Genomic DNA, 17,510 nt, shown 5'->3' with positions numbered 1-17,510 from the left:
GCCGCAGTGACTCCTCGTCCCGGCTTCCGGCGTCACGGTAGGCCCTGTTTGCTTGGCTGAAGGGGCAGATCTCAGGCCCCGCCTGCTCCGCTCCGCTCCAGAGTTCCACTTTGACAGGAGAGGGGTGACTGGAGAGGAGCACGTTCGCGGCTTCAGGCTGCTTTCTGGCTCTTGGCTTGGCAGACCTTACTTTGTTTGGCTTTCTTGCTTTTGCACAAAGTCAGCAAAGGGGGCACCGTTCCCGGAGGCGCTGCAATACCGGGTCGATGCGTGGAGCGAACGGAGCGAGCCCCTTATTCGGCTCCCTGTTCTAAAAATGCGTTTAATACGTTGCCCCCGAATCGGGGGCGTATCAGATATTAAACTGATAAGAACAGATACTACACTTGATCTTAGCCAAAAGGCCGAGAAGCGATGGCCTCCTGCAGGTTCCTGGCTGAGCCGCCTTCTCGGGACACTTCTCGCTTGTGACGGTGCGCTCTTTCACTTGGCTCACAGGGAGGGAACCGCTTCAAATCTCCGCCCACCCACAGTACCTCAGAGGCCTGCGGAGCTCCCTGGAACTGCGCGCTTTCTTCTATTTCTTCTTTTGAACAACGAGGAGAGGGCCCAGCCAGACGGCAGACCCTGCCAAAAATAGGTGCAACTCCTTAGCCTCACTCTCCACGGAAGTCTTTAGTAAAAGGCGAAAGACTTTTAAAGAAGCCAGAGTGTGTGTTTCTTTGGCCTCGCAGGAAGCCGCAGTGACTCCTCGTCCCGGCTTCCGGCGTCACGGTAGGCCCTGTTTGCTTGGCTGAAGGGGCAGATCTCAGGCCCCGCCTGCTCCGCTCCGCTCCAGAGTTCCACTTTGACAGGAGAGGGGTGACTGGAGAGGAGCACGTTCGCGGCTTCAGGCTGCTTTCTGGCTCTTGGCTTGGCAGACCTTACTTTGTTTGGCTTTCTTGCTTTTGCACAAAGTCAGCAAAGGGGGCACCGTTCCCGGAGGCGCTGCAATACCGGGTCGATGCGTGGAGCGAACGGAACGAGCCCCTTATTCGGCTCCCTGTTCTAAAAATGCGTTTAATACGTTGCCCCCGAATCGGGGGCGTATCAGATATTAAACTGATAAGAACAGATACTACACTTGATCTTAGCCAAAAGGCCGAGAAGCGATGGCCTCCTGCAGGTTCCTGGCTGAGCCGCCTTCTCGGGACACTTCTCGCTTGTGACGGTGCGCTCTTTCACTTGGCTCACAGGGTAGGAGCCGCTTCAAATCTCCGCCCACCCACAGTACCTCAGAGGCCTGCGGAGCTCCCTGGAACTGCGCGCTTTCTTCTATTTCTTCTTTTGAACAACGAGGAGAGGGCCCAGCCAGACGGCAGACCCTGCCAAAAATAGGTGCAACTCCTTAGCCTCACTCTCCACGGAAGTCTTTAGTAAAAGGCGAAAGACTTGTACATTTTGAAGAGAAGCCAGAGTGTGTGTTTCTTTGGCCTCGCGGGAAGCCGCAGTGACTCCTCGTCCCGGCTTCCGGCGTCACGGTAGGCCCTGTTTGCTTGGCTGAAGGGGCAGATCTCAGGCCCCGCCTGCTCCGCTCCGCTCCAGAGTTCCACTTTGACAGGAGAGGGGTGACTGGAGAGGAGCACGTTCGCGGCTTCAGGCTGCTTTCTGGCTCTTGGCTTGGCAGACCTTACTTTGTTTGGCTTTCTTGCTTTTGCACAAAGTCAGCAAAGGGGGCACCGTTCCCGGAGGCGCTGCAATACCGGGTCGATGCGTGGAGCGAACGGAGCGAGCCCCTTATTCGGCTCCCTGTTCTAAAAATGCGTTTAATACGTTGCCCCCGAATCGGGGGCGTATCAGATATTAAACTGATAAGAACAGATACTACACTTGATCTTAGCCAAAAGGCCGAGAAGCGATGGCCTCCTGCAGGTTCCTGGCTGAGCCGCCTTCTCGGGACACTTCTCGCTTGTGACGGTGCGCTCTTTCACTTGGCTCACAGGGAGGGAACCGCTTCAAATCTCCGCCCACCCACAGTACCTCAGAGGCCTGCGGAGCTCCCTGGAACTGCGCGCTTTCTTCTATTTCTTCTTTTGAACAACGAGGAGAGGGCCCAGCCAGACGGCAGACCCTGCCAAAAATAGGTGCAACCCCTTAGCCTCACTCTCCACGGAAGTCTTTAGTAAAAGGCGAAAGACTTGTACGTTTTGAAGAGAAGCCAGAGTGTGTGTTTCTTTGGCCTCGCAGGAAGCCGCAGTGACTCCTCGTCCCGGCTTCCGGCGTCACGGTAGGCCCTGTTTGCTTGGCTGAAGGGGCAGATCTCAGGCCCCGCCTGCTCCGCTCCGCTCCAGAGTTCCACTTTGACAGGAGAGGGGTGACTGGACAGGAGCACGTTCGCGGCTTCAGGCTGCTTTCTGGCTCTTGGCTTGGCAGACCTTACTTTGTTTGGCTTTCTTGCTTTTGCACAAAGTCAGCAAAGGGGGCACCGTTCCCGGAGGCGCTGCAATACCGGGTCGATGCGTGGAGCGAACGGAGCGAGCCCCTTATTCGGCTCCCTGTTCTAAAAATGCGTTTAATACGTTGCCCCCGAATCGGGGGCGTATCAGATATTAAACTGATGAGAACAGATACTACACTTGATCTTAGCCAAAAGGCCGAGAAGCGATGGCCTCCTGCAGGTTCCTGGCTGAGCCGCCTTCTCGGGACACTTCTCGCTTGTGACGGTGCGCTCTTTCACTTGGCTCACAGGGAGGGAACCGCTTCAAATCTCCGCCCACCCACAGTACCTCAGAGGCCTGCGGAGCTCCCTGGAACTGCGCGCTTTCTTCTATTTCTTCTTTTGAACAACGAGGAGAGGGCCCAGCCAGACGGCAGACCCTGCCAAAAATAGGTGCAACTCCTTAGCCTCACTCTCCACGGAAGTCTTTAGTAAAAGGCGAAAGACTTGTACGTTTTGAAGAGAAGCCAGAGTGTGTGTTTCTTTGGCCTCGCAGGAAGCCGCAGTGACTCCTCGTCCCGGCTTCCGGCGTCACGGTAGGCCCTGTTTGCTTGGCTGAAGGGGCAGATCTCAGGCCCCGCCTGCTCCGCTCCGCTCCAGAGTTCCACTTTGACAGGAGAGGGGTGACTGGAGAGGAGCACGTTCGCGGCTTCAGGCTGCTTTCTGGCTCTTGGCTTGGCAGACCTTACTTTGTTTGGCTTTCTTGCTTTTGCACAAAGTCAGCAAAGGGGGCACCGTTCCCGGAGGCGCTGCAATACCGGGTCGATGCGTGGAGCGAACGGAGCGAGCCCCTTATTCGGCTCCCTGTTCTAAAAATGCGTTTAATACGTTGCCCCCGAATCGGGGGCGTATCAGATATTAAACTGATAAGAACAGATACTACACTTGATCTTAGCCAAAAGGCCGAGAAGCGATGGCCTCCTGCAGGTTCCTGGCTGAGCCGCCTTCTCGGGACACTTCTCGCTTGTGACGGTGCGCTCTTTCACTTGGCTCACAGGGAGGGAACCGCTTCAAATCTCCGCCCACCCACAGTACCTCGGAGGCCTGCGGAGCTCCCTGGAACTGCGCGCTTTCTTCTATTTCTTCTTTTGAACAACGAGGAGAGGGCCCAGCCAGACGGCAGACCCTGCCAAAAATAGGTGCAACTCCTTAGCCTCACTCTCCACGGAAGTCTTTAGTAAAAGGCGAAAGACTTGTACGTTTTGAAGAGAAGCCAGAGTGTGTGTTTCTTTGGCCTCGCAGGAAGCCGCAGTGACTCCTCGTCCCGGCTTCCGGCGTCACGGTAGGCCCTGTTTGCTTGGCTGAAGGGGCAGATCTCAGGCCCCGCCTGCTCCGCTCCGCTCCAGAGTTCCACTTTGACAGGAGAGGGGTGACTGGAGAGGAGCACGTTCGCGGCTTCAGGCTGCTTTCTGGCTCTTGGCTTGGCAGACCTTACTTTGTTTGGCTTTCTTGCTTTTGCACAAAGTCAGCAAAGGGGGCACCGTTCCCGGAGGCGCTGCAATACCGGGTCGATGCGTGGAGCGAACGGAGCGAGCCCCTTATTCGGCTCCCTGTTCTAAAAATGCGTTTAATACGTTGCCCCCGAATCGGGGGCGTATCAGATATTAAACTGATGAGAACAGATACTACACTTGATCTTAGCCAAAAGGCCGAGAAGCGATGGCCTCCTGCAGGTTCCTGGCTGAGCCGCCTTCTCGGGACACTTCTCGCTTGTGACGGTGCGCTCTTTCACTTGGCTCACAGGGAGGGAACCGCTTCAAATCTCCGCCCACCCACAGTACCTCAGAGGCCTGCGGAGCTCCCTGGAACTGCGCGCTTTCTTCTATTTCTTCTTTTGAACAACGAGGAGAGGGCCCAGCCAGACGGCAGACCCTGCCAAAAATAGGTGCAACTCCTTAGCCTCACTCTCCACGGAAGTCTTTAGTAAAAGCCGAAAGACTTGTACATTTTGAAGAGAAGCCAGAGTGTGTGTTTCTTTGGCCTCGCGGGAAGCCGCAGTGACTCCTCGTCCCGGCTTCCGGCGTCACGGTAGGCCCTGTTTGCTTGGCTGAAGGGGCAGATCTCAGGCCCCGCCTGCTCCGCTCCGCTCCAGAGTTCCACTTTGACAGGAGAGGGGTGACTGGAGAGGAGCACGTTCGCGGCTTCAGGCTGCTTTCTGGCTCTTGGCTTGGCAGACCTTACTTTGTTTGGCTTTCTTGCTTTTGCACAAAGTCAGCAAAGGGGGCACCGTTCCCGGAGGCGCTGCAATACCGGGTCGATGCGTGGAGCGAACGGAGCGAGCCCCTTATTCGGCTCCCTGTTCTAAAAACGCGTTTAATACGTTGCCCCCGAATCGGGGGCGTATCAGATATTAAACTGATAAGAACAGATACTACACTTGATCTTAGCCAAAAGGCCGAGAAGCGATGGCCTCCTGCAGGTTCCTGGCTGAGCCGCCTTCTCGGGACACTTCTCGCTTGTGACGGTGCGCTCTTTCACTTGGCTCACAGGGAGGGAACCGCTTCAAATCTCCGCCCACCCACAGTACCTCAGAGGCCTGCGGAGCTCCCTGGAACTGCGCGCTTTCTTCTATTTCTTCTTTTGAACAACGAGGAGAGGGCCCAGCCAGACGGCAGACCCTGCCAAAAATAGGTGCAACTCCTTAGCCTCACTCTCCACGGAAGTCTTTAGTAAAAGGCGAAAGACTTGTACGTTTTGAAGAGAAGCCAGAGTGTGTGTTTCTTTGGCCTCGCAGGAAGCCGCAGTGACTCCTCGTCCCGGCTTCCGGCGTCACGGTAGGCCCTGTTTGCTTGGCTGAAGGGGCAGATCTCAGGCCCCGCCTGCTCTGCTCCAGAGTTCCACTTTGACAGGAGAGGGGTGACTGGAGAGGAGCACGTTCGCGGCTTCAGGCTGCTTTCTGGCTCTTGGCTTGGCAGACCTTACTTTGTTTGGCTTTCTTGCTTTTGCACAAAGTCAGCAAAGGGGGCACCGTTCCCGGAGGCGCTGCAATACCGGGTCGATGCGTGGAGCGAACGGAGCGAGCCCCTTATTCGGCTCCCTGTTCTAAAAATGCGTTTAATACGTTGCCCCCGAATCGGGGGCGTATCAGATATTAAACTGATAAGAACAGATACTACACTTGATCTTAGCCAAAAGGCCGAGAAGCGATGGCCTCCTGCAGGTTCCTGGCTGAGCCGCCTTCTCGGGACACTTCTCGCTTGTGACGGTGCGCTCTTTCACTTGGCTCACAGGGAGGGAACCGCTTCAAATCTCCGCCCACCCACAGTACCTCAGAGGCCTGCGGAGCTCCCTGGAACTGCGCGCTTTCTTCTATTTCTTCTTTTGAACAACGAGGAGAGGGCCCAGCCAGACGGCAGACCCTGCCAAAAATAGGTGCAACTCCTTAGCCTCACTCTCCACGGAAGTCTTTAGTAAAAGGCGAAAGACTTGTACGTTTTGAAGAGAAGCCAGAGTGTGTGTTTCTTTGGCCTCGCAGGAAGCCGCAGTGACTCCTCGTCCCGGCTTCCGGCGTCACGGTAGGCCCTGTTTGCTTGGCTGAAGGGGCAGATCTCAGGCCCCGCCTGCTCCGCTCCAGAGTTCCACTTTGACAGGAGAGGGGTGACTGGAGAGGAGCACGTTCGCGGCTTCAGGCTGCTTTCTGGCTCTTGGCTTGGCAGACCTTACTTTGTTTGGCTTTCTTGCTTTTGCACAAAGTCAGCAAAGGGGGCACCGTTCCCGGAGGCGCTGCAATACCGGGTCGATGCGTGGAGCGAACGGAGCGAGCCCCTTATTCGGCTCCCTGTTCTAAAAATGCGTTTAATACGTTGCCCCCGAATCGGGGGCGTATCAGATATTAAACTGATGAGAACAGATACTACACTTGATCTTAGCCAAAAGGCCGAGAAGCGATGGCCTCCTGCAGGTTCCTGGCTGAGCCGCCTTCTCGGGACACTTCTCGCTTGTGACGGTGCGCTCTTTCACTTGGCTCACAGGGACGGAACCGCTTCAAATCTCCGCCCACCCACAGTACCTCAGAGGCCTGCGGAGCTCCCTGGAACTGCGCGCTTTCTTCTATTTCTTCTTTTGAACAACGAGGAGAGGGCCCAGCCAGACGGCAGACCCTGCCAAAAATAGGTGCAACTCCTTAGCCTCACTCTCCACGGAAGTCTTTAGTAAAAGGCGAAAGACTTGTACATTTTGAAGAGAAGCCAGAGTGTGTGTTTCTTTGGCCTCGCGGGAAGCCGCAGTGACTCCTCGTCCCGGCTTCCGGCGTCACGGTAGGCCCTGTTTGCTTGGCTGAAGGGGCAGATCTCAGGCCCCGCCTGCTCCGCTCCGCTCCAGAGTTCCACTTTGACAGGAGAGGGGTGACTGGAGAGGAGCACGTTCGCGGCTTCAGGCTGCTTTCTGGCTCTTGGCTTGGCAGACCTTACTTTGTTTGGCTTTCTTGCTTTTGCACAAAGTCAGCAAAGGGGGCACCGTTCCCGGAGGCGCTGCAATACCGGGTCGATGCGTGGAGCGAACGGAGCAAGCCCCTTATTCGGCTCCCTGTTCTAAAAACGCGTTTAATACGTTGCCCCCGAATCGGGGGCGTATCAGATATTAAACTGATAAGAACAGATACTACACTTGATCTTAGCCAAAAGGCCGAGAAGCGATGGCCTCCTGCAGGTTCCTGGCTGAGCCGCCTTCTCGGGACACTTCTCGCTTGTGACGGTGCGCTCTTTCACTTGGCTCACAGGGAGGGAACCGCTTCAAATCTCCGCCCACCCACAGTACCTCAGAGGCCTGCGGAGCTCCCTGGAACTGCGCGCTTTCTTCTATTTCTTCTTTTGAACAACGAGGAGAGGGCCCAGCCAGACGGCAGACCCTGCCAAAAATAGGTGCAACTCCTTAGCCTCACTCTCCACGGAAGTCTTTAGTAAAAGGCGAAAGACTTGTACGTTTTGAAGAGAAGCCAGAGTGTGTGTTTCTTTGGCCTCGCAGGAAGCCGCAGTGACTCCTCGTCCCGGCTTCCGGCGTCACGGTAGGCCCTGTTTGCTTGGCTGAAGGGGCAGATCTCAGGCCCCGCCTGCTCCGCTCCAGAGTTCCACTTTGACAGGAGAGGGGTGACTGGAGAGGAGCACGTTCGCGGCTTCAGGCTGCTTTCTGGCTCTTGGCTTGGCAGACCTTACTTTGTTTGGCTTTCTTGCTTTTGCACAAAGTCAGCAAAGGGGGCACCGTTCCCGGAGGCGCTGCAATACCGGGTCGATGCGTGGAGCGAACGGAGCGAGCCCCTTATTCGGCTCCCTGTTCTAAAAATGCGTTTAATACGTTGCCCCCGAATCGGGGGCGTATCAGATATTAAACTGATGAGAACAGATACTACACTTGATCTTAGCCAAAAGGCCGAGAAGCGATGGCCTCCTGCAGGTTCCTGGCTGAGCCGCCTTCTCGGGACACTTCTCGCTTGTGACGGTGCGCTCTTTCACTTGGCTCACAGGGAGGGAACCGCTTCAAATCTCCGCCCACCCACAGTACCTCAGAGGCCTGCGGAGCTCCCTGGAACTGCGCGCTTTCTTCTATTTCTTCTTTTGAACAACGAGGAGAGGGCCCAGCCAGACGGCAGACCCTGCCAAAAATAGGTGCAACTCCTTAGCCTCACTCTCCACGGAAGTCTTTAGTAAAAGGCGAAAGACTTGTACATTTTGAAGAGAAGCCAGAGTGTGTGTTTCTTTGGCCTCGCGGGAAGCCGCAGTGACTCCTCGTCCCGGCTTCCGGCGTCACGGTAGGCCCTGTTTGCTTGGCTGAAGGGGCAGATCTCAGGCCCCGCCTGCTCCGCTCCGCTCCAGAGTTCCACTTTGACAGGAGAGGGGTGACTGGAGAGGAGCACGTTCGCGGCTTCAGGCTGCTTTCTGGCTCTTGGCTTGGCAGACCTTACTTTGTTTGGCTTTCTTGCTTTTGCACAAAGTCAGCAAAGGGGGCACCGTTCCCGGAGGCGCTGCAATACCGGGTCGATGCGTGGAGCGAACGGAGCAAGCCCCTTATTCGGCTCCCTGTTCTAAAAACGCGTTTAATACGTTGCCCCCGAATCGGGGGCGTATCAGATATTAAACTGATAAGAACAGATACTACACTTGATCTTAGCCAAAAGGCCGAGAAGCGATGGCCTCCTGCAGGTTCCTGGCTGAGCCGCCTTCTCGGGACACTTCTCGCTTGTGACGGTGCGCTCTTTCACTTGGCTCACAGGGAGGGAACCGCTTCAAATCTCCGCCCACCCACAGTACCTCAGAGGCCTGCGGAGCTCCCTGGAACTGCGCGCTTTCTTCTATTTCTTCTTTTGAACAACGAGGAGAGGGCCCAGCCAGACGGCAGACCCTGCCAAAAATAGGTGCAACTCCTTAGCCTCACTCTCCACGGAAGTCTTTAGTAAAAGGCGAAAGACTTGTACGTTTTGAAGAGAAGCCAGAGTGTGTGTTTCTTTGGCCTCGCAGGAAGCCGCAGTGACTCCTCGTCCCGGCTTCCGGCGTCACGGTAGGCCCTGTTTGCTTGGCTGAAGGGGCAGATCTCAGGCCCCGCCTGCTCTGCTCCAGAGTTCCACTTTGACAGGAGAGGGGTGACTGGAGAGGAGCACGTTCGCGGCTTCAGGCTGCTTTCTGGCTCTTGGCTTGGCAGACCTTACTTTGTTTGGCTTTCTTGCTTTTGCACAAAGTCAGCAAAGGGGGCACCGTTCCCGGAGGCGCTGCAATACCGGGTCGATGCGTGGAGCGAACGGAGCGAGCCCCTTATTCGGCTCCCTGTTCTAAAAATGCGTTTAATACGTTGCCCCCGAATCGGGGGCGTATCAGATATTAAACTGATAAGAACAGATACTACACTTGATCTTAGCCAAAAGGCCGAGAAGCGATGGCCTCCTGCAGGTTCCTGGCTGAGCCGCCTTCTCGGGACACTTCTCGCTTGTGACGGTGCGCTCTTTCACTTGGCTCACAGGGAGGGAACCGCTTCAAATCTCCGCCCACCCACAGTACCTCAGAGGCCTGCGGAGCTCCCTGGAACTGCGCGCTTTCTTCTATTTCTTCTTTTGAACAACGAGGAGAGGGCCCAGCCAGACGGCAGACCCTGCCAAAAATAGGTGCAACTCCTTAGCCTCACTCTCCACGGAAGTCTTTAGTAAAAGGCGAAAGACTTGTACGTTTTGAAGAGAAGCCAGAGTGTGTGTTTCTTTGGCCTCGCAGGAAGCCGCAGTGACTCCTCGTCCCGGCTTCCGGCGTCACGGTAGGCCCTGTTTGCTTGGCTGAAGGGGCAGATCTCAGGCCCCGCCTGCTCCGCTCCAGAGTTCCACTTTGACAGGAGAGGGGTGACTGGAGAGGAGCACGTTCGCGGCTTCAGGCTGCTTTCTGGCTCTTGGCTTGGCAGACCTTACTTTGTTTGGCTTTCTTGCTTTTGCACAAAGTCAGCAAAGGGGGCACCGTTCCCGGAGGCGCTGCAATACCGGGTCGATGCGTGGAGCGAACGGAGCGAGCCCCTTATTCGGCTCCCTGTTCTAAAAATGCGTTTAATACGTTGCCCCCGAATCGGGGGCGTATCAGATATTAAACTGATGAGAACAGATACTACACTTGATCTTAGCCAAAAGGCCGAGAAGCGATGGCCTCCTGCAGGTTCCTGGCTGAGCCGCCTTCTCGGGACACTTCTCGCTTGTGACGGTGCGCTCTTTCACTTGGCTCACAGGGAGGGAACCGCTTCAAATCTCCGCCCACCCACAGTACCTCAGAGGCCTGCGGAGCTCCCTGGAACTGCGCGCTTTCTTCTATTTCTTCTTTTGAACAACGAGGAGAGGGCCCAGCCAGACGGCAGACCCTGCCAAAAATAGGTGCAACTCCTTAGCCTCACTCTCCACGGAAGTCTTTAGTAAAAGGCGAAAGACTTGTACATTTTGAAGAGAAGCCAGAGTGTGTGTTTCTTTGGCCTCGCGGGAAGCCGCAGTGACTCCTCGTCCCGGCTTCCGGCGTCACGGTAGGCCCTGTTTGCTTGGCTGAAGGGGCAGATCTCAGGCCCCGCCTGCTCCGCTCCGCTCCAGAGTTCCACTTTGACAGGAGAGGGGTGACTGGAGAGGAGCACGTTCGCGGCTTCAGGCTGCTTTCTGGCTCTTGGCTTGGCAGACCTTACTTTGTTTGGCTTTCTTGCTTTTGCACAAAGTCAGCAAAGGGGGCACCGTTCCCGGAGGCGCTGCAATACCGGGTCGATGCGTGGAGCGAACGGAGCAAGCCCCTTATTCGGCTCCCTGTTCTAAAAACGCGTTTAATACGTTGCCCCCGAATCGGGGGCGTATCAGATATTAAACTGATAAGAACAGATACTACACTTGATCTTAGCCAAAAGGCCGAGAAGCGATGGCCTCCTGCAGGTTCCTGGCTGAGCCGCCTTCTCGGGACACTTCTCGCTTGTGACGGTGCGCTCTTTCACTTGGCTCACAGGGAGGGAACCGCTTCAAATCTCCGCCCACCCACAGTACCTCAGAGGCCTGCGGAGCTCCCTGGAACTGCGCGCTTTCTTCTATTTCTTCTTTTGAACAACGAGGAGAGGGCCCAGCCAGACGGCAGACCCTGCCAAAAATAGGTGCAACTCCTTAGCCTCACTCTCCACGGAAGTCTTTAGTAAAAGGCGAAAGACTTGTACGTTTTGAAGAGAAGCCAGAGTGTGTGTTTCTTTGGCCTCGCAGGAAGCCGCAGTGACTCCTCGTCCCGGCTTCCGGCGTCACGGTAGGCCCTGTTTGCTTGGCTGAAGGGGCAGATCTCAGGCCCCGCCTGCTCCGCTCCAGAGTTCCACTTTGACAGGAGAGGGGTGACTGGAGAGGAGCACGTTCGCGGCTTCAGGCTGCTTTCTGGCTCTTGGCTTGGCAGACCTTACTTTGTTTGGCTTTCTTGCTTTTGCACAAAGTCAGCAAAGGGGGCACCGTTCCCGGAGGCGCTGCAATACCGGGTCGATGCGTGGAGCGAACGGAGCGAGCCCCTTATTCGGCTCCCTGTTCTAAAAATGCGTTTAATACGTTGCCCCCGAATCGGGGGCGTATCAGATATTAAACTGATGAGAACAGATACTACACTTGATCTTAGCCAAAAGGCCGAGAAGCGATGGCCTCCTGCAGGTTCCTGGCTGAGCCGCCTTCTCGGGACACTTCTCGCTTGTGACGGTGCGCTCTTTCACTTGGCTCACAGGGAGGGAACCGCTTCAAATCTCCGCCCACCCACAGTACCTCAGAGGCCTGCGGAGCTCCCTGGAACTGCGCGCTTTCTTCTATTTCTTCTTTTGAACAACGAGGAGAGGGCCCAGCCAGACGGCAGACCCTGCCAAAAATAGGTGCAACTCCTTAGCCTCACTCTCCACGGAAGTCTTTAGTAAAAGGCGAAAGACTTGTACATTTTGAAGAGAAGCCAGAGTGTGTGTTTCTTTGGCCTCGCGGGAAGCCGCAGTGACTCCTCGTCCCGGCTTCCGGCGTCACGGTAGGCCCTGTTTGCTTGGCTGAAGGGGCAGATCTCAGGCCCCGCCTGCTCCGCTCCGCTCCAGAGTTCCACTTTGACAGGAGAGGGGTGACTGGAGAGGAGCACGTTCGCGGCTTCAGGCTGCTTTCTGGCTCTTGGCTTGGCAGACCTTACTTTGTTTGGCTTTCTTGCTTTTGCACAAAGTCAGCAAAGGGGGCACCGTTCCCGGAGGCGCTGCAATACCGGGTCGATGCGTGGAGCGAACGGAGCAAGCCCCTTATTCGGCTCCCTGTTCTAAAAACGCGTTTAATACGTTGCCCCCGAATCGGGGGCGTATCAGATATTAAACTGATAAGAACAGATACTACACTTGATCTTAGCCAAAAGGCCGAGAAGCGATGGCCTCCTGCAGGTTCCTGGCTGAGCCGCCTTCTCGGGACACTTCTCGCTTGTGACGGTGCGCTCTTTCACTTGGCTCACAGGGAGGGAACCGCTTCAAATCTCCGCCCACCCACAGTACCTCAGAGGCCTGCGGAGCTCCCTGGAACTGCGCGCTTTCTTCTATTTCTTCTTTTGAACAACGAGGAGAGGGCCCAGCCAGACGGCAGACCCTGCCAAAAATAGGTGCAACTCCTTAGCCTCACTCTCCACGGAAGTCTTTAGTAAAAGGCGAAAGACTTCTACATTTTGAAGAGAAGCCAGAGTGTGTGTTTCTTTGGCCTCGCGGGAAGCCGCAGTGACTCCTCGTCCCGGCTTCCGGCGTCACGGTAGGCCCTGTTTGCTTGGCTGAAGGGGCAGATCTCAGGCCCCGCCTGCTCCGCTGCGCTCCAGAGTTCCACTTTGACAGGAGAGGGGTGACTGGAGAGGAGCACGTTCGCGGCTTCAGGCTGCTTTCTGGCTCTTGGCTTGGCAGACCTTACTTTGTTTGGCTTTCTTGCTTTTGCACAAAGTCAGCAAAGGGGGCACCGTTCCCGGAGGCGCTGCAATACCGGGTCGATGCGTGGAGCGAACGGAGCGAGCCCCTTATTCGGCTCCCTGTTCTAAAAATGCGTTTAATACGTTGCCCCCGAATCGGGGGCGTATCAGATATTAAACTGATAAGAACAGATACTACACTTGATCTTAGCCAAAAGGCCGAGAAGCGATGGCCTCCTGCAGGTTCCTGGCTGAGCCGCCTTCTCGGGACACTTCTCGCTTGTGACGGTGCGCTCTTTCACTTGGCTCACAGGGAGGGAACCGCTTCAAATCTCCGCCCACCCACAGTACCTCAGAGGCCTGCGGAGCTCCCTGGAACTGCGCGCTTTCTTCTATTTCTTCTTTTGAACAACGAGGAGAGGGCCCAGCCAGACGGCAGACCCTGCCAAAAATAGGTGCAACTCCTTAGCCTCACTCTCCACGGAAGTCTTTAGTAAAAGGCGAAAGACTTGTACGTTTTGAAGAGAAGCCAGAGTGTGTGTTTCTTTGGCCTCGCAGGAAGCCGCAGAGACTCCTCGTCCCGGCTTCCGGCGTCACGGTAGGCCCTGTTTGCTTGGCTGAAGGGGCAGATCTCAGGCCCCGCCTGCTCCGCTCCGCTCCAGAGTTCCACTTTGACAGGAGAGGGGTGACTGGAGAGGAGCACGTTCGCGGCTTCAGGCTGCTTTCTGGCTCTTGGCTTGGCAGACCTTACTTTGTTTGGCTTTCTTGCTTTTGCACAAAGTCAGCAAAGGGGGCACCGTTCCCGGAGGCGCTGCAATACCGGGTCGATGCGTGGAGCGAACGGAGCGAGCCCCTTATTCGGCTCCCTGTTCTAAAAATGCGTTTAATACGTTGCCCCCGAATCGGGGGCGTATCAGATATTAAACTGATAAGAACAGATACTACACTTGATCTTAGCCAAAAGGCCGAGAAGCGATGGCCTCCTGCAGGTTCCTGGCTGAGCCGCCTTCTCGGGACACTTCTCGCTTGTGACGGTGCGCTCTTTCACTTGGCTCACAGGGAGGGAACCGCTTCAAATCTCCGCCCACCCACAGTACCTCAGAGGCCTGCGGAGCTCCCTGGAACTGCGCGCTTTCTTCTATTTCTTCTTTTGAACAACGAGGAGAGGGCCCAGCCAGACGGCAGACCCTGCCAAAAATAGGTGCAACTCCTTAGCCTCACTCTCCACGGAAGTCTTTAGTAAAAGGCGAAAGACTTGTACGTTTTGAAGAGAAGCCAGAGTGTGTGTTTCTTTGGCCTCGCAGGAAGCCGCAGTGACTCCTCGTCCCGGCTTCCGGCGTCACGGTAGGCCCTGTTTGCTTGGCTGAAGGGGCAGATCTCAGGCCCCGCCTGCTCTGCTCCAGAGTTCCACTTTGACAGGAGAGGGGTGACTGGAGAGGAGCACGTTCGCGGCTTCAGGCTGCTTTCTGGCTCTTGGCTTGGCAGACCTTACTTTGTTTGGCTTTCTTGCTTTTGCACAAAGTCAGCAAAGGGGGCACCGTTCCCGGAGGCGCTGCAATACCGGGTCGATGCGTGGAGCGAACGGAGCGAGCCCCTTATTCGGCTCCCTGTTCTAAAAATGCGTTTAATACGTTGCCCCCGAATCGGGGGCGTATCAGATATTAAACTGATAAGAACAGATACTACACTTGATCTTAGCCAAAAGGCCGAGAAGCGATGGCCTCCTGCAGGTTCCTGGCTGAGCCGCCTTCTCGGGACACTTCTCGCTTGTGACGGTGCGCTCTTTCACTTGGCTCACAGGGAGGGAACCGCTTCAAATCTCCGCCCACCCACAGTACCTCAGAGGCCTGCGGAGCTCCCTGGAACTGCGCGCTTTCTTCTATTTCTTCTTTTGAACAACGAGGAGAGGGCCCAGCCAGACGGCAGACCCTGCCAAAAATAGGTGCAACTCCTTAGCCTCACTCTCCACGGAAGTCTTTAGTAAAAGGCGAAAGACTTGTACGTTTTGAAGAGAAGCCAGAGTGTGTGTTTCTTTGGCCTCGCAGGAAGCCGCAGTGACTCCTCGTCCCGGCTTCCGGCGTCACGGTAGGCCCTGTTTGCTTGGCTGAAGGGGCAGATCTCAGGCCCCGCCTGCTCCGCTCCAGAGTTCCACTTTGACAGGAGAGGGGTGACTGGAGAGGAGCACGTTCGCGGCTTCAGGCTGCTTTCTGGCTCTTGGCTTGGCAGACCTTACTTTGTTTGGCTTTCTTGCTTTTGCACAAAGTCAGCAAAGGGGGCACCGTTCCCGGAGGCGCTGCAATACCGGGTCGATGCGTGGAGCGAACGGAGCGAGCCCCTTATTCGGCTCCCTGTTCTAAAAATGCGTTTAATACGTTGCCCCCGAATCGGGGGCGTATCAGATATTAAACTGATGAGAACAGATTTTTTTTCCTTTTTTTTATTTTCAAAAAACAGAATATCACGTACATGTACATTATAAAACATCCGAAAGAATAAACCCATTCTAAACAAAACGAGACATTTTCTCTCTCCATTGATCAAAATGTTCAGACGTCCTTTCTACGAGTACTGTGGCATCTTAATAGCAAAATAACAAGTCATAAAGAGGAAAACCACACGTTCAATTGCACAGTCATACCAAAGTTACATCACATCTTCTAAATTGGCATAAAAACCCCATTACCTTATTTTCCAATCCTTTTCTCAACTCAATACTAGTCTTACCATGTGTTGCTCTCAACGTAACGAACAAGGCAAAACAAAAAAAACTTTCCTTCTTAGGCCTCTAAATTAAGTGGCTTCTAAGGAATGTCTTTCCATCTATCTTTGATTGTATCCCACCCCCATTTCAATTTCTCCAGCAGCCGCACTTTTTCTATTTCCTTCTCTACCAATCTACATACACTCTTGGCTGTCCATTTGTATGACCCCAAAATATACCCTTGCCGGGCCTTCCACAAATATAGTTTTACCAAGGACACTAATAACAAAGACTTTCCCTTTCGGTTACTTCCCTTCTCCCATCCCGTAAGGAACATTACTTCATCATACGAAATCCCTTTTAAACAAACATACTGCTTCTGCATTTCACCCCACACTTCCCCCGCAAAGGGGCATCCCCACATTACATGCTCTATTGTTTCTTCTGTTTGACATGTGCTTCTCGGACAGTTCTTATTATCACATAATCTATGTGCATGCATTATTGATCTTACCGGTATTTTTTTATGCAGCAGCAGCCAGTTAAAATCCCTGCAGCCGTTGCTCAGTCCCTTCTCCTGAGCTCGTATCCATACCTCCTCCTGCACCCATATATTTTGGGTGTGTATTTTCTGCACCATGGCTCTATACAATTTTTTATGATTCAACATGAGGTCTTTATCCTTATATTCCTGATGCTTCTCCCGCCATTTAATCATCCTTGAAAAATAGTCTGGTCTGCTTTCCGCCCTTGGCACCCTATTATCCCACTCGATCAATTGTCTCATGGGACCGGATAACCAAAAGCGGATCAAGACTTGGCATTTATGTACATTGGGCCTATTCAATAAGTTACATATATTGCTGTAATACATCACGTCCAATTTCAAGGGGATGTTAGGGACATCCCTCCCACCTTTTGGTATTGTCTGATACATAATTGTTCTTTTTACATATTCATACCCCCCCCAAATTAATTTGAAAATTCCCTGTGTTAATTTCTTCCTGTAAGTCTGTGGTATTGGGAAAACATATGCCAAATGCAATAGGGCAGGTAAAATGTCAGCTTTTACGGCCAGTACTTTGCCAGTTATAGTAAGCTTTCTTTTAGACCACATCCCCAATTTCTTTGAGATCTTCGCTATCTTCAAATCCCAGTTATAATTTGCATCCCCCCCTGGATTTCCAAAATCAATGCCCAGGACCCGCATGGGCCCTTCACACAAAGAAAGCCCGCAAAGCGTCTCTCTCCTACCTGCCCATCGTCCCAAAAATTTATATTTTGATTTCTCCTTATTGACCTTTGACCCCGCAGCGCTCTCAAAGGTCTGTATTGTTCGCATCATCTCCCTCACACTTCCATCATCTTCCAAGTAAAGAACTATGTCGTCAGCGTACTGGGAGATCTTCAACACCTCCCCCCCTGGCAAGGGCACTCCTCTAATTTTCTCGTTTCCTCTTATTGCACATGCTAAAGGTTCTACATATATAACATAGAGTAGGGCGGACAGGGGGCAGCCCTGCCGTAGCCCTCTCGTTTGTTGTACTTCCTCTGTTAAGTGTCCATTTATCTTTATCTTGCAGATTATGTCAGTATACATCATACTTATCCAATTCAAAAATTTTCCTCCTATATCAAAAGTTCTCATCACCCTCCATAAGAAATCATGATTGACCCTATCAAAAGCTTTTTCCTGATCAAGTGTTACGCATATTGTTGTCAAGTTCCTCTCTTCGATATATGTAAGCACATCTCTATGTAGTTGTAAGTTCCAACCAATCTGCCTGCCCTTTACCCCACATGTCTGGTCTGCATTAATAATAGCAGGCAAGACTCGGGCCAGGCGTCTTGCTAGAGTTCGACTCAAAATTTTGTAGTCCACACAGACCATTGAAAGAGGCCTATAATTTGAAAGCGCAGCAGGTGAACCTTTCTTATGTAGTAAACTTATCACACCCGTCCTCATACTCTTTGGCATTCC

At 54.0% G+C, this 17,510-nt stretch overlaps 40 non-coding genes and 1 pseudogene across 40 annotated transcripts; all 41 read right to left on the bottom strand.

The window, feature by feature from the left end:
• Positions 1 to 225: 225 nt before the first annotated feature.
• On the bottom strand, positions 226 to 416 carry LOC146373170 (U2 spliceosomal RNA). The gene has a single exon (XR_014802498.1). It is a non-coding gene; the product is annotated as a U2 spliceosomal RNA (small nuclear RNA).
• Positions 417 to 610: 194 nt separating this feature from the next.
• Positions 611 to 714, bottom strand: LOC146373169 (U5 spliceosomal RNA; annotated as a pseudogene).
• A 248-nt stretch (positions 715 to 962) lies between these two features.
• LOC146373168 (U2 spliceosomal RNA) lies at positions 963 to 1,153 on the bottom strand. Its single transcript, XR_014802543.1, has one exon. It is a non-coding gene; the product is annotated as a U2 spliceosomal RNA (small nuclear RNA).
• Positions 1,154 to 1,347: 194 nt separating this feature from the next.
• On the bottom strand, positions 1,348 to 1,460 carry LOC146373167 (U5 spliceosomal RNA). Its single transcript, XR_014802413.1, has one exon. It is a non-coding gene; the product is annotated as a U5 spliceosomal RNA (small nuclear RNA).
• A 248-nt stretch (positions 1,461 to 1,708) lies between these two features.
• Positions 1,709 to 1,899, bottom strand: LOC146373166 (U2 spliceosomal RNA). Its single transcript, XR_014802497.1, has one exon. It is a non-coding gene; the product is annotated as a U2 spliceosomal RNA (small nuclear RNA).
• Positions 1,900 to 2,093: 194 nt separating this feature from the next.
• On the bottom strand, positions 2,094 to 2,206 carry LOC146373165 (U5 spliceosomal RNA). Its single transcript, XR_014802397.1, has one exon. It is a non-coding gene; the product is annotated as a U5 spliceosomal RNA (small nuclear RNA).
• A 248-nt stretch (positions 2,207 to 2,454) lies between these two features.
• Positions 2,455 to 2,645, bottom strand: LOC146373164 (U2 spliceosomal RNA). Its single transcript, XR_014802555.1, has one exon. It is a non-coding gene; the product is annotated as a U2 spliceosomal RNA (small nuclear RNA).
• Positions 2,646 to 2,839: 194 nt separating this feature from the next.
• On the bottom strand, positions 2,840 to 2,952 carry LOC146373163 (U5 spliceosomal RNA). The gene has a single exon (XR_014802370.1). It is a non-coding gene; the product is annotated as a U5 spliceosomal RNA (small nuclear RNA).
• Positions 2,953 to 3,200: 248 nt separating this feature from the next.
• On the bottom strand, positions 3,201 to 3,391 carry LOC146373162 (U2 spliceosomal RNA). The gene has a single exon (XR_014802496.1). It is a non-coding gene; the product is annotated as a U2 spliceosomal RNA (small nuclear RNA).
• A 194-nt stretch (positions 3,392 to 3,585) lies between these two features.
• On the bottom strand, positions 3,586 to 3,698 carry LOC146373161 (U5 spliceosomal RNA). The gene has a single exon (XR_014802369.1). It is a non-coding gene; the product is annotated as a U5 spliceosomal RNA (small nuclear RNA).
• A 248-nt stretch (positions 3,699 to 3,946) lies between these two features.
• On the bottom strand, positions 3,947 to 4,137 carry LOC146373160 (U2 spliceosomal RNA). Its single transcript, XR_014802554.1, has one exon. It is a non-coding gene; the product is annotated as a U2 spliceosomal RNA (small nuclear RNA).
• A 194-nt stretch (positions 4,138 to 4,331) lies between these two features.
• LOC146373159 (U5 spliceosomal RNA) lies at positions 4,332 to 4,444 on the bottom strand. The gene has a single exon (XR_014802434.1). It is a non-coding gene; the product is annotated as a U5 spliceosomal RNA (small nuclear RNA).
• A 248-nt stretch (positions 4,445 to 4,692) lies between these two features.
• LOC146373158 (U2 spliceosomal RNA) lies at positions 4,693 to 4,883 on the bottom strand. The gene has a single exon (XR_014802522.1). It is a non-coding gene; the product is annotated as a U2 spliceosomal RNA (small nuclear RNA).
• A 194-nt stretch (positions 4,884 to 5,077) lies between these two features.
• Positions 5,078 to 5,190, bottom strand: LOC146373157 (U5 spliceosomal RNA). The gene has a single exon (XR_014802368.1). It is a non-coding gene; the product is annotated as a U5 spliceosomal RNA (small nuclear RNA).
• A 243-nt stretch (positions 5,191 to 5,433) lies between these two features.
• LOC146373156 (U2 spliceosomal RNA) lies at positions 5,434 to 5,624 on the bottom strand. Its single transcript, XR_014802495.1, has one exon. It is a non-coding gene; the product is annotated as a U2 spliceosomal RNA (small nuclear RNA).
• Positions 5,625 to 5,818: 194 nt separating this feature from the next.
• Positions 5,819 to 5,931, bottom strand: LOC146373155 (U5 spliceosomal RNA). Its single transcript, XR_014802367.1, has one exon. It is a non-coding gene; the product is annotated as a U5 spliceosomal RNA (small nuclear RNA).
• A 243-nt stretch (positions 5,932 to 6,174) lies between these two features.
• Positions 6,175 to 6,365, bottom strand: LOC146373154 (U2 spliceosomal RNA). Its single transcript, XR_014802553.1, has one exon. It is a non-coding gene; the product is annotated as a U2 spliceosomal RNA (small nuclear RNA).
• A 194-nt stretch (positions 6,366 to 6,559) lies between these two features.
• LOC146373153 (U5 spliceosomal RNA) lies at positions 6,560 to 6,672 on the bottom strand. Its single transcript, XR_014802412.1, has one exon. It is a non-coding gene; the product is annotated as a U5 spliceosomal RNA (small nuclear RNA).
• A 248-nt stretch (positions 6,673 to 6,920) lies between these two features.
• On the bottom strand, positions 6,921 to 7,111 carry LOC146373152 (U2 spliceosomal RNA). The gene has a single exon (XR_014802454.1). It is a non-coding gene; the product is annotated as a U2 spliceosomal RNA (small nuclear RNA).
• Positions 7,112 to 7,305: 194 nt separating this feature from the next.
• Positions 7,306 to 7,418, bottom strand: LOC146373151 (U5 spliceosomal RNA). Its single transcript, XR_014802366.1, has one exon. It is a non-coding gene; the product is annotated as a U5 spliceosomal RNA (small nuclear RNA).
• A 243-nt stretch (positions 7,419 to 7,661) lies between these two features.
• Positions 7,662 to 7,852, bottom strand: LOC146373150 (U2 spliceosomal RNA). Its single transcript, XR_014802552.1, has one exon. It is a non-coding gene; the product is annotated as a U2 spliceosomal RNA (small nuclear RNA).
• Positions 7,853 to 8,046: 194 nt separating this feature from the next.
• Positions 8,047 to 8,159, bottom strand: LOC146373149 (U5 spliceosomal RNA). Its single transcript, XR_014802411.1, has one exon. It is a non-coding gene; the product is annotated as a U5 spliceosomal RNA (small nuclear RNA).
• Positions 8,160 to 8,407: 248 nt separating this feature from the next.
• On the bottom strand, positions 8,408 to 8,598 carry LOC146373148 (U2 spliceosomal RNA). The gene has a single exon (XR_014802453.1). It is a non-coding gene; the product is annotated as a U2 spliceosomal RNA (small nuclear RNA).
• Positions 8,599 to 8,792: 194 nt separating this feature from the next.
• On the bottom strand, positions 8,793 to 8,905 carry LOC146373147 (U5 spliceosomal RNA). The gene has a single exon (XR_014802364.1). It is a non-coding gene; the product is annotated as a U5 spliceosomal RNA (small nuclear RNA).
• A 243-nt stretch (positions 8,906 to 9,148) lies between these two features.
• On the bottom strand, positions 9,149 to 9,339 carry LOC146373146 (U2 spliceosomal RNA). Its single transcript, XR_014802494.1, has one exon. It is a non-coding gene; the product is annotated as a U2 spliceosomal RNA (small nuclear RNA).
• A 194-nt stretch (positions 9,340 to 9,533) lies between these two features.
• Positions 9,534 to 9,646, bottom strand: LOC146373145 (U5 spliceosomal RNA). The gene has a single exon (XR_014802363.1). It is a non-coding gene; the product is annotated as a U5 spliceosomal RNA (small nuclear RNA).
• Positions 9,647 to 9,889: 243 nt separating this feature from the next.
• On the bottom strand, positions 9,890 to 10,080 carry LOC146373144 (U2 spliceosomal RNA). The gene has a single exon (XR_014802551.1). It is a non-coding gene; the product is annotated as a U2 spliceosomal RNA (small nuclear RNA).
• A 194-nt stretch (positions 10,081 to 10,274) lies between these two features.
• On the bottom strand, positions 10,275 to 10,387 carry LOC146373143 (U5 spliceosomal RNA). Its single transcript, XR_014802410.1, has one exon. It is a non-coding gene; the product is annotated as a U5 spliceosomal RNA (small nuclear RNA).
• Positions 10,388 to 10,635: 248 nt separating this feature from the next.
• On the bottom strand, positions 10,636 to 10,826 carry LOC146373142 (U2 spliceosomal RNA). The gene has a single exon (XR_014802452.1). It is a non-coding gene; the product is annotated as a U2 spliceosomal RNA (small nuclear RNA).
• A 194-nt stretch (positions 10,827 to 11,020) lies between these two features.
• On the bottom strand, positions 11,021 to 11,133 carry LOC146373141 (U5 spliceosomal RNA). Its single transcript, XR_014802362.1, has one exon. It is a non-coding gene; the product is annotated as a U5 spliceosomal RNA (small nuclear RNA).
• Positions 11,134 to 11,376: 243 nt separating this feature from the next.
• LOC146373140 (U2 spliceosomal RNA) lies at positions 11,377 to 11,567 on the bottom strand. The gene has a single exon (XR_014802549.1). It is a non-coding gene; the product is annotated as a U2 spliceosomal RNA (small nuclear RNA).
• Positions 11,568 to 11,761: 194 nt separating this feature from the next.
• On the bottom strand, positions 11,762 to 11,874 carry LOC146373139 (U5 spliceosomal RNA). The gene has a single exon (XR_014802409.1). It is a non-coding gene; the product is annotated as a U5 spliceosomal RNA (small nuclear RNA).
• A 248-nt stretch (positions 11,875 to 12,122) lies between these two features.
• On the bottom strand, positions 12,123 to 12,313 carry LOC146373138 (U2 spliceosomal RNA). Its single transcript, XR_014802451.1, has one exon. It is a non-coding gene; the product is annotated as a U2 spliceosomal RNA (small nuclear RNA).
• Positions 12,314 to 12,507: 194 nt separating this feature from the next.
• On the bottom strand, positions 12,508 to 12,620 carry LOC146373137 (U5 spliceosomal RNA). The gene has a single exon (XR_014802430.1). It is a non-coding gene; the product is annotated as a U5 spliceosomal RNA (small nuclear RNA).
• A 248-nt stretch (positions 12,621 to 12,868) lies between these two features.
• On the bottom strand, positions 12,869 to 13,059 carry LOC146373136 (U2 spliceosomal RNA). The gene has a single exon (XR_014802492.1). It is a non-coding gene; the product is annotated as a U2 spliceosomal RNA (small nuclear RNA).
• Positions 13,060 to 13,253: 194 nt separating this feature from the next.
• Positions 13,254 to 13,366, bottom strand: LOC146373135 (U5 spliceosomal RNA). Its single transcript, XR_014802361.1, has one exon. It is a non-coding gene; the product is annotated as a U5 spliceosomal RNA (small nuclear RNA).
• A 248-nt stretch (positions 13,367 to 13,614) lies between these two features.
• On the bottom strand, positions 13,615 to 13,805 carry LOC146373134 (U2 spliceosomal RNA). Its single transcript, XR_014802491.1, has one exon. It is a non-coding gene; the product is annotated as a U2 spliceosomal RNA (small nuclear RNA).
• Positions 13,806 to 13,999: 194 nt separating this feature from the next.
• LOC146373133 (U5 spliceosomal RNA) lies at positions 14,000 to 14,112 on the bottom strand. Its single transcript, XR_014802360.1, has one exon. It is a non-coding gene; the product is annotated as a U5 spliceosomal RNA (small nuclear RNA).
• A 243-nt stretch (positions 14,113 to 14,355) lies between these two features.
• LOC146373132 (U2 spliceosomal RNA) lies at positions 14,356 to 14,546 on the bottom strand. Its single transcript, XR_014802490.1, has one exon. It is a non-coding gene; the product is annotated as a U2 spliceosomal RNA (small nuclear RNA).
• A 194-nt stretch (positions 14,547 to 14,740) lies between these two features.
• Positions 14,741 to 14,853, bottom strand: LOC146373131 (U5 spliceosomal RNA). The gene has a single exon (XR_014802359.1). It is a non-coding gene; the product is annotated as a U5 spliceosomal RNA (small nuclear RNA).
• A 243-nt stretch (positions 14,854 to 15,096) lies between these two features.
• LOC146373130 (U2 spliceosomal RNA) lies at positions 15,097 to 15,287 on the bottom strand. The gene has a single exon (XR_014802599.1). It is a non-coding gene; the product is annotated as a U2 spliceosomal RNA (small nuclear RNA).
• Positions 15,288 to 17,510: the final 2,223 nt, after the last annotated feature.

The sequence above is a fragment of the Perissodus microlepis genome, chromosome 14 (assembly GCF_051167445.1).
Source record: "Perissodus microlepis isolate ML-2025 ecotype Zambia chromosome 14, ASM5116744v1, whole genome shotgun sequence".
NCBI classification, from domain to species: Eukaryota; Metazoa; Chordata; class Actinopteri; order Cichliformes; family Cichlidae; genus Perissodus; species Perissodus microlepis.
This window is presented reverse-complemented; position numbering and strand designations above follow the sequence as displayed.